This window comes from Callospermophilus lateralis, chromosome 13 (genome assembly GCF_048772815.1).
Source record: "Callospermophilus lateralis isolate mCalLat2 chromosome 13, mCalLat2.hap1, whole genome shotgun sequence".
Classification (NCBI taxonomy): domain Eukaryota; kingdom Metazoa; phylum Chordata; class Mammalia; order Rodentia; family Sciuridae; genus Callospermophilus; species Callospermophilus lateralis.
Window position 1 is genome coordinate 50,660,368 of NC_135317.1, and position 8,396 is coordinate 50,668,763.

The window sequence follows — 8,396 nt, forward strand, 5'->3', positions numbered from 1 at the left end:
ATGCTAAATACATGCTCCACCACTGACCTTTACCCCCAGTCCTATCATTAAATGCTGTTTGTTGTGCAGGAAGATAGAAGGAACACTAGGGTTCACAATTTGGAAACTAGTGTTAAGTTTCCAAGCACAACAAAGGGCAAATGGCACTGTTTTTAGTGGCATGATTTTAGTGGCATAACTAAGGAGAATATTTTGAGTTAGTCTTCTTTACCTGTGGCCCAGGTGTACCTTCCAGATACTTCTCTGTTGGGTATCAGGTGCTCAGGAATTATCCGTGCTCCTGTTTTCCCTCTAAGGACTATTTTATATTTACACCATTAGTGGCGGTACTGGGGTGTGAATGCTCCCTCCACATGTCATTGAACAGGCTACACTTTGTTCACCCATTTCTTCATTGGTAAGATAGATGAAATGTGAGTTGCAACTTCTATGCATTTCAAACTGGCTGTATCAAACTTCCCTGTGAAGAGGTTAAGTGCTTACTATCACTGGGACATCTTTGCTAGTCTTTTTATAAAGCAAGCAAATTGAGAGTATTTGCAGAAAACCTCATGGTTGGGGGCCCTTGAATTATTAACTATTTATGGATCTCCTTGGACCACTGCTGTTAGACTTAATCAAGTCAGACCTAAACAGGTAACTAGCGCTCACCTCTCTGCATGATCTGTGTATTTCTACCCTAACACCTTTGGACCTGGTACAACAGAAAGTTTGTTTAGGAATTATAATTGCTATAGTTTGGAGTTGGAAAGTCCTCAAAAAGCCCATGTGGTAAAGGACATGTCCTCAGCTTGGTGCTATTGGAAGATGGTAGAAACTCTAAGAGGTGGAGCCTAGTGGGAGATCTTCAGTTGTGGATGTGTCCTTGAAGGGGATTGTAGGATCCTGGTCCCTTCCTCTTCCTTTCACTTTCCAGCTACAATGTAGGCAGTTTTGCTCTATTGCATGTCTGCCATGGTGTGCTCCTTGCCCAAAGCAATGGGGCCAATCAGTCATGGACTGAAACATGACTGTGAGCCAACATAACCTTTTTCTCCTTATAAGTTGCTTATCTCAGGTATTTGTTATAGAGATGGAAAACTGACACCTCATTTCTCTCCACTCTCCTGGAGAGTGTCATTCTGGAAGAAACTGAAATAAAATAAAAACTTGGAAATGCCTCAGCTTTTCATTGCGATTTTTTACTCTGTTACCTGGTGAGACTGGTATTACTTGAGAGAGACAAGGATTTCAATGTTTCGAAGCATAAATCTCAATAGGAAAGAGCTCTGCTGCTTGCCTTCCATTGCCCCAGTCTCTGATCCAAACTGGAGAGAGCAATCAGTTTGAGCACAACCAAGATGAGAGATGTTCCTGCCTGAACTACTGGTCAAGAGCCACACATGAATTTTATTTGCTTCCTATCCCATCCCCCCAAATGAGACAGAACTGGAGCATTAGCAAGTTAGTGAAATACACTGCCAGCTCAAGGATATTCTAGTCTGTTCTTTTGGGGCTGGAGCTCCTCAGCACTTAATCCACACCTAGATTAGAAATTCTAAAGCAGCATGTGCCTATTCTAGATTGGCTAGCAAGCGAAGTGGGCAATGGTGAGTCCTCAGGTTGGCAAGTGGGCACTGGTGTGGGTTTAGCTCAGGTGATCTCAGATTCCGAGTTCGAATTGCAGATTTTCTGGCCCGTGGTACAAGCAAGGATGGACTCTGGCCACATGCAGTTGCCCTTCTGGCTGTTGAGGAGCCCGATGGGCCTTGAGGACCCTACTCCCCTAAGGCTGGTAATCTCGGATGACAAGGTGTTTCTTAAATGAATTATAGTTGTTCCTTGAAATCTGAGAGGGATCAATTCTAGGACCTCCCTGGATACCAAAATCTACAGATGTATTTGTTGAGAGCCACAGCCGAAGGGGCCCCAGCAAACTTCCAGCTGCCAGTTGATGATTGGCGCACAGCGGCCCCAGCAAACTTCTAGCTGCCAACTGACTGGCTCCTCTGTGGTGATGCTCATTGGGCTGTTTCCCCACCCTTTCAGACCACGGAGCTTCTCATTGGGGGACTTTTTTTTGGCTCTGCCCACGCGACCCAGCCAATCAGCCTCAAGAGCAGGAGGAGTGGGGGAGGTGGAGAGACCTGTGGGAAGCCGGTGGTGGCAGTTGGGCTCTGAAGGTTTTTCCTGAGGAGCTGTTTTGTTTGGCGTGTGTGGTTCTAAAAATAAAGTTCGTTTCTTTTGACAAGTGGCTCCTGAATTGTGCGGCATGTATTCAAGTCCTTTAGGTATATGGCATGAATTTACATGTAACTTGCACATATCCTCTGGTATACTTTGAATCATCTCTAGGTTTATTAAAATATCAAACACAATGTAAATGCCATGTCAAAACCTACACTGTATTGTTTGGGGAATAATTGCTAATATAGACACAATTTTTTGGTCTATAGTTGGCTCAATCTGTGAATACAGAATTTGTGCATACCGTAGGCCAACAGTACTTTTATTACCTACCCATCTGTATAATAGAAAAAAAGCAAAGGGCTGTTCTTATTTCAGCTGCAAATCAAAAGGAGCCACAATCTGGTCCATTTCAGTCAGGATAAAACAGCCCATGCCTTCTGGTAAGCCACCTGCCTCTCCCTCGTGTTAGTAAGCAGGGGGATGGCAGCAAATAAATTCTGACTCAGGGCCACACCACACAGCCACCTGCCTGTTGTGTCTGCAGGAAGGAATGTTGGGGCCATACAGATGTCAAAACCAGAATGGTTTGGAGGAGAGATCGTTTAAAACAGAACAAAGTAAGTTTGTCCTTGCCTCTTCAATGAGCAAGGTTGGCATGTTGGCTCTAAATAAAGAATTCTAGCACAAAGGGCCTAAATAAGAATTTGATTACTCGTTCACTCCCATCCCTAACAAGGCCTCCATTATACTTCAGGGTTTTCAAATGTGGCTCAGAATTCTTTTGCTAAAATCCAAGCGAAGTCATTTCCTTGGCTGGTGGAAGGATGCCAAAGGTAACATGACCAGGAATTTGAGCAGCCACATTTAATAGGAAATTAATGACAGAACAATTTGTATTTTTGGACACTGACCTTGTCCAAAGTGTGGCCTTTGGACATTCTTTTGCTTACTTTTCTGTTCTTTTACTACTATCCTGTTGTTCTTAAGGGCTTCCAGGTAAGTGGTTGAAAACAAATTTGTTAAAGATTAATTTTGTTAATTTTTTATCGCCAGTTTTGCAGAGTGCCCCCCCTGACCCCCCAAATAATGCTCTTAGGTTTGATTCCCAGAACTGAAAACAAACAAATTGTGCATGTGTGCTAGTGTGTGTTTGGTGCATTCCAGGGGAAATTTTGCAACTTCTTATCATATGCCTTTATTTATTTAAGATTTTTTGAAAAGAGATGATCATTTTTCTGAGTCCCAGAATGATTTTTAGTTTTTGAAGTCTTGTTAGGAGAAAGTTTCATTTCTAGTTTATTTTCAATGATATTCTAATGCTCTCACAAGTTTTCTATAATTTAGAAGTTCTGTTTCAAGCTTGTAAAAGATTTGTATAAAAGCAAATGGGTTAAATATTAATGTTCTAGTTCATAGTTGATAACTTTGGCATACTCTGTGATTCTATAATGCTGCTCCCCTCCCCTAACTCAGGCAAAGGCAGGGCCCTACTGAGGTGGATGGCGCAAGGTGTCCATACTCTGGAGGAGTGCAGCATGTTTCTGGGAATGGGCTGGTTTGTTTTTGTATTCCTGTTAATAAGTATAGTTGTGACTTCTCTTATGACCATTAAGCATAAAGGAAAAAAAACATGACTTTCCCAATTAATGCAACTATTTCTAAAGAATAAATCTGTTTGCTCTAAATGCAATGATTCAGCTGTGGAACGTAAATTGTTAATGTTTAATGAGAAACCCCCGTAGGAAAAACAGTCAAGGAAGTTTTTGAGAAATTAAATAAAAATCTAGAGAAGAAAAATTAATATTAAGACAAATTAATCAATATTAAAGTACTGGGCAACTTGTTCTCATTCCTGTGCACAATAGTTTGATGCTCTTACTCTTGACTGATTAAAATTAGTAACCTTTCTTTTCAAGTTAACCATTTGTCATAACTATGGCGCAGGTTCTAGTCTGTAAGTCAAGAAAGAATCATCAAGGTATAGGCCAATAGTCTGGGACATTTCTAAATATTATTAAAAGCTAACTAAGCGGAAACAGCTCAAAGTAAAATGCGAACTGAAAGTAAAAATGCTTGCTTATGCACAAGCCAAGATACATTCTTCTTATCCAATTGTAGCTACGCAAAATTTTCTTTCCTTGAATAATGTTTCCTGTTTTGTAACCACAGAATACTGTGAGCCTGCCAAAATGAAAAGTATATATGATTAACTTTACAAGTAAAGATTGGGATTCAGCACCTTCACTCTTGTGTCTGTTGTTTCTCCGCCCCCTTTTGCTAACTCCTCACCATCCATTCATCTCCTGAGACCCCCTGCCGGAGCTGGACACTATAACAAATCAAGACTTAAAAAAAAAAAAAAAAAAAAAAAAAAAAATCCAAAAGATGCCTACTGAGATGTTTTCCGGCTCACTTCAACTCAGGGTGCTTTGGGTGCTGCTTCCTCTTGAAGGACCATCCTCCAGGAAGCCTGGCCTTTCCTCCTGTGGGTTGGCAAAGGACAGTGAAACGGGCAACACACAAAACTACCCTTTGTGTGGCTGAAGACTGGTGATCTTCGAGCATCCTGGGCCTTTCGTATCCATGGAGGGAGAACGGGGCTCTGCGCCAGGTTTCCTCACGTTTCCTCTGGAGAGGGTTGAAGGAGATCCTTCCTGAGGCATGATATCGTTTGTCACTGCTGGAAAGCTTTGCCCCTTTCCACATTGCCTTTTTTAAAAAATTAAAGTTTGAATACCTAGCATGTGAGGCCCTTGGGTTCAAGCCCTAGCACCACATACAGACACACAATATGAACAGGTAATCTACATACATGCTTTCAAACTTACAAGGGACAGAAAGGAACATAGTAGAAACAACATCCCTCGTGCCAAAGGAAACCACCGTTCCCACATCTTGAGGATCCTGAAGGTACCATCCGTGTACACCTAAGAATCTACGGAAACTTTTTGTTTTTATTTTTTAAACATTAAAATTCATTTTTGTCCAGTAATGCCTACTTTACCTATTGAACCATTTTTATCATATAAAAAAGATGGTATAGTTAATTTATAGTTAAGCAGTTTTCAAAAAGTTTCCTACAGGAATGGCAATTTTTTTTGAGGTTTGGGATATGGCTGGTTTTCCATATGAAAACTAAAGTGAATATTTTTTCTAGACAACTCCTCATTGATTTAGACACCATAATACTTTGGGGTCTTAAATATTACACTAGTGATTCTGAATCATTCATTGTATAGACCCCTGACCTTAAATCTTTCCCCAAGTAAAAACGATAACAATAATCTCATTATTATAAAGCACAGGCCTTGCAAAACATTTTTTAATTTTTTTGTAATACTTGTGATTGAACCCAGGGTCTCACACATGCCAGGCAAGTGCTCTATCACTGAGCTACCTTCCCAATCCCATCTAGTTAATTCTCAGGCAGGGGCATGCTAAATTGCTGAGATAAGTTTTGAACTTGTAATCCTCCTACATCAGCCTCCCTAGAAGCTGGGATTAGAGGTGTGCACCACCATGTCCAGCAAGCTTGTGATGTTATCAGCTCATGGCTGATCATTTATCATGCACTCAGCAGAATTACAGCACCAAGAGGCAAGATATTTAATATTTTGTAAATTGATTTACATGAGAAACAATCTCATTACACCATTAGATTGCTCTCCTGAAGTCATTATTGAAAAAAAAAATTGTACAACTTTTAGTGAGGACAACCTTTTTTATGCCTTTAGCACACAAGTACCTGTCATAGTTTGGATCTTGAGTGTCCCCTAAAGGTCCCTGTGTTAAAGACTTGGTTCCCAGCCTGGTGTGATTGGGAGGTATAAATTTTCAGATGTGGAACTGGTGGGAGGTCTTGGGTCACTGGGGTTGTGGCACTGAAGAGGACTGTGGGTTTCTTCTTCCTCTTTTTTTGCTTCTCAGCCATGAGGTGGTTTTGCTCCATATCATGCAATCCCAACATGATACACTGCCTTGCCACAGGCCCAAAAGGAACAGGTCCAACCATCCTCCAAAACTGAACCAAAAATAAACCCTTCTTTATAAATTGAATATCCCAGGTATTTGTTATAATGATGGAAAACTAACACAGTACCTGAATAATATACAACTAGACATTACTTCCATTTTGATATATTTGCTAATTATGTAAAAATAAAGCTAGAATCAAAAACCCAGGAATTTACCAAATCCAGTACTTGAATTGTTCTCTCTCAAGGTCAAACCCACTTGTGCTCAGCTAATAACATCACTCTGGGGAATAAAGAGAAGACAAAAACTAGACTATTTTCATAGATCTTCTGCCCAACATTACTCAAAATACTTTCATGATACTTACTGGTGAAAGAAAGCACTCGTATCCAGAATATACATAACTCAATACAATAATTAAAAAAATATAAGTGGATGAGAAGACATATGTTATAAAGACACATGAAGCTGGGCGTGGTAGCAAAAGCCTATGATTCCAGCAGCTTGGGAAGCCAAGGCAGAGGGACTGCAAGTTCAAAACCAGCCTGAGCAACTTAGGAAGGCCCTGAGCAACTTAGCAAGACTCTGTCTCAAAATAAAAAGGTGTAGGGATTTAGCTAAGTAGCCCTGAGTTAAAAACAAAAACCAAAAAAAGGACATGAATGGACAGTACATGAAAAGATGCTCAAATAGTATTGGTTACAAAGGAATTACAAACTAAACCATAATAAGATGCCACTACACACCCATCAAAATGGCTAAAAAGACAATATCAGGTATTGGGACTATGGAGCAAACAGAACCCTTGCACATTACCAGTTGGTGTGTAAAATGGTACAACCACTTTGGAAAACAACTTGGCAGTTTCTTATGAAGCTTCCCATATAACCCAGAAATTCCACTCCTAAGTGTTTGCCTGAGACACAAAAATACTTCTACTGCTAAAATAATTTTAGCAGCTTTATTCATGACAGCCCCAAACTAGGGACAATCCAATCCAATGTCTATCAACAGGTGAATAAACAAACCATTTACAGGGAAGCCAGCAATAAAAAAGAATAATAAAAAAAAAAACATTGATAACACACTAAAATGTGAATAAATTTAAAAAATTATGCTACGTGAAAGAAGCCAGATATCAAAGTATGCCCTGTATGATTCCATTTATCTGAAACTAGAATATAAGTCTGTAGGGGCTGGGGTGCAGATTGACTGGCAAGTGGTTCAAGGCCACCTTTTGCAGGAGAAAGCAACATCTTGCTTCACGTTTGTGGTGTGACTACATGGTGTATAAACAGTTGTTCAAATTTTCCAACTATACACTAAGGCATGTGCCTTTTACTGTATGTAATCTATACCTTAATAGAATTGATTTTAAAAACTATTGTTAGCTAAGGCTTTGCTTAAGAAACCTTACTAGGGCTGGGGTTGTACCTCAGTGGTAGAGTGCTTGCATCACATGCATGAGGCCCCGAGTTCAATCCTCAGCACTACATAAAAATAAATAAATAAAAATAAAGATATTGTATTCATCTACAACTAAAAAAAAATTAAAAAAAAAAAAAAAGAAACCTTACTAAACTTGTTTCAAATAAGTCTCAGCCTTTATTTCTAAACTACTTAACCAATTTCTAATCTGCAAAATAGAGTATACCTGATCTGGAACTATTTGGGGAAATACTATATAGTAATTGGTTATATGTGGTTCAATGTTTGCAAATTCACCTAATTTGATTTATAGCTTCTAAATCAGTTCTTGAAGTGCTTTTGTGATGACTTGCATGCAGAGTAATTTTCCTCATTGAGGATAGTCCAACAGTGTAGCCATTCTTTTAATTTTCAAAATTTCTAGACCTTTTTCACAAATTGTTGTCAACCTAATAAGCTAACTGATCTCTTCTACCTTTAATGTCACTTGATCTTTTTTGTTTTTTTAGATGTTACCCAATTCTTCCCCAATACTGGCATGGGTCAGAAATGCTTATCTTCCTGGCAGAGCAAAAGCTCTGATGGGTTGCTACTAGTGACGTACTTAAGCAAACAGATCTATGCTCCAGATAGAACAAACAAACGTCATTAGACATTAATTAACCTGCTATAAACAGCATTAAGCTTTTCTTTTATCATGAACTTTTCCACAGAAACCCGGTCCATGCCCTCTCTTCCTTGACCAATGTGAAGCTTTTCATATTTCCCCTTTGGGGAAAATTCTACACCAGCCATTCAGAAGTTCCTTATTTGCTATTCTGAAT

General features: G+C 39.5%; 1 pseudogene; it reads right to left on the reverse strand.

Annotated features, from left to right (window-relative positions):
- Positions 1 to 4,578: 4,578 nt before the first annotated feature.
- LOC143412057 (small ribosomal subunit protein eS27-like pseudogene) lies at positions 4,579 to 4,754 on the reverse strand (annotated as a pseudogene).
- Positions 4,755 to 8,396: the final 3,642 nt, after the last annotated feature.